Source organism: Cydia pomonella, chromosome 8, assembly GCF_033807575.1.
Source record: "Cydia pomonella isolate Wapato2018A chromosome 8, ilCydPomo1, whole genome shotgun sequence".
In the NCBI taxonomy this organism is placed as follows: Eukaryota; Metazoa; Arthropoda; class Insecta; order Lepidoptera; family Tortricidae; genus Cydia; species Cydia pomonella.
In genome coordinates this window covers 938451-941182 of record NC_084710.1, presented here as the reverse complement: position 1 = coordinate 941182, position 2732 = coordinate 938451, and the positions used below count along the sequence as shown (strand labels likewise).

General features: G+C 39.0%; 1 long non-coding RNA gene across 1 annotated transcript; it reads right to left on the bottom strand.

The window, feature by feature from the left end:
* Nucleotides 1–1696: 1696 nt before the first annotated feature.
* On the bottom strand, nucleotides 1697–2467 carry LOC133520278 (uncharacterized). The gene is made up of 2 exons (XR_009799742.1): nucleotides 1977–2467; nucleotides 1697–1884 (listed from the first exon to the last, which is right to left on the bottom strand). It is a non-coding gene; the product is annotated as an uncharacterized LOC133520278 (long non-coding RNA).
* Between the last annotated feature and the right edge of the window lie 265 nt (nucleotides 2468–2732).

Here is a 2732-nt window from a genome sequence, read left to right as displayed (position 1 = left end):
TTTCATGAGTGAACGAGTAGAGTGGTGCAGGTTCTTTGACGGCTGTGACTCCAGGCGTTTACACTGCGCCATTATTTATTTAATTCTTTGTTGCACAACTTCTGCGTTTCAAACTGTAGCAGGGTGCTGAGATTTTATCGAACATAACTGTGTTTGGAAGCGAGAAAATACAGTGTTTGTTTTTGCTGTACAGGAAAGCCGAAACGAGGATTTGTATTTGTATTGTAGCACGAGCAGATCTCCGCAACTCGACGACTATATCTTTCAATTTCCTTGATAAAATTAGTGAACGTCATAATCGCGGCACTATTGTGACGGCAAAATTTCACTAATTATCAGGCCTCGGTACCGGTATTGAAATACCAGTTAATATCGTTCCAAAACCGTTATACTATTTCGTTCATTAAAAACTGTTTAACGTGAAGTAAAAAAATTGTTCTATCTCCTTACCGGTAAGAAGAAGGTACGTGGTTCGCGGAGAACGATATAATGCCGGTTACTCTCGGTCTCTATAAATATTTGTGTTTGAATTAAGCATCTCATTGCATGCGCTCGGCTACTCGTGACGTGAAGTTTGTCATTCTCCGATGCGGGCAATGGTCCGTGTGATTACGCCGCGATTTATGCACCCAAGCGACAAGCGCAAGCGTCCTGCTCTCTGTGATCTGTAGATGTTGCGAAACTCCATGGCTCTGCCAAATTGAATAAAATCTTAAACTAAATCGGCAAAAAAACTATAATTTTCGAATTTGTTCACTACATTTCGCGAGAATCGGTTGAGAAAAACTACCTATAGAGGAGAACACCCGGACATACTAAAATGTTTGGCTCTAGCTGAAACCGAGAGCTACGCATTTGCTCAGCTAATTTGGTCTTCAAAGACAAATTTTCTTGCTGGACCCTTAAAGAAATTTTCAAATCTCCTACTACTTAAAACGTGGATTGCAGGCAAATTGGAAGCTACCGCCTTTTATAAACGGCGTCGTCATTTTACAAACGTGAAACGTTATGCATATTGCCGAAGCCAGATTGTAAAAGTCCACATTTTGCGAAATTGAGTCAGCCCTTGCAAATTATCGTCTAGTTTTGTGTTATTTTTTTTTTTGATATTTGCCGTTGTCTGAATTTTTCGTAAAAATTTTGCGTACACCTCCTCTAAAGCATTAGCCGAAAATTCGTTGTCGCCGAAAGGTGTCGTTCCGGCGGTTCCGTGGCTAGCTTCCTGATTCCTGACAGCGAGGTTGTAAAATGAATCGCGTTTTTTAGTTTTGAAAATATATTTCATAATACATTTGCTAGTTTTAAGGTATTTCTCTATTTTGGGCCAATAGTTGCCTAAAAATTTAAAAAAAGTTCGCGATCCCGTCATGACTTGGGCCCAGAACGCGTCATCGCCTGTCAATCATCACTGAACTGATTTATTGATCTTGTGTGACGCGGCGAAGCCTGATTCTAGTCACGATGCTGAAATTCATCATCCATACGGCGGTAGAGAGGGAAATTTGTAGATATGAGGATATGACGTTGTAATTGCCTTAGGTTTTTATGAGCATCTTCTAAACTTGACTTTCTCATAGATAAAGTTTATTTTTCTATGTATTTGTGTATGTTTCTATATCTCTTTGTTGCAAAAATTTAACAGTTTAATTGCTTTAGTGTGTTACGGGCTGACAAGGGCATAAATATAGGCACAATAAATGCTAAAACTACGTTTATTAACCTCTATGTACAATGAAACTTAACTATCCTAAAACTAGTTGGACGCCAGGAGCGTTTAGTCTGATGGTCGACTGGGTGCCGCTGCCTACCCACTGCCTGTCCTTTTAGCTAGCCCAATCTTCAAATAACAATATTTGCCGTGCACCAAAAGGGCGTTTCCTTAAGCTAAAACAAATGTACTTTACGTTATTTCACGTTAATTTATGAAAATTACATTAACTTCTTATTGATCGGTTTTCTTATAACTTAGAACTCACCCCTTAGTGTAGTTGAAACGGCACACACAATATAAACAAAATATTATCACTCCAGCTGGTTGGATTTCCAGATTGCACATTTAAACTATTTCGGTATAATGAATATTCCATATCACGTTTCACAAGAACAGCGGAGGATGTTTACCCGAGTCGCCGTCACGAGCTCAAGTGTCCGTTCCATTTCATTTTTTGCTGATTTCTCGTCATGACCGCAACCAAAATTCTAAATCTAAACAATAATGCACAAAATAAACAAATATACATGGAAAAAGTTCGCCCGCTACGGGGATTGAACCGGGTGCCCCAAGCTTGTTAGTCAAGCCCTCACACCACTGGACCAACTGAGCAGATGGCAAGCAGGCTCAAATAGGTGATCATTTGTAGCGATAAAATCGATGCACCTTAATACAATTATAGAAGGCACATTATTGCTTACCCCTCACTTAACATTATTGCTTAACACTAGATACTAATAACATCACATGCCCCGTCCCTCATTAAAAATAAATAAATCACATTTAATCCGAAATTTTTTCTGCTACAATAGCCCTGTCAAATTTAGGAGCTCGTTTAGACATGAATTTATTGCCAGAATTCGATAAATATTTGGTTTTCCTCCAGACTATATCACCCTGGTGAAACGTTCCCCATCTAGTTTTTTTGTTATAGTGTTGACTGCTTCTAAAATGTGTTTCCTTAATTTTTTCTTGCACTTCCTTGAAAATCCCTAATCTTTCCTCAAGGCTCTCGAGATAG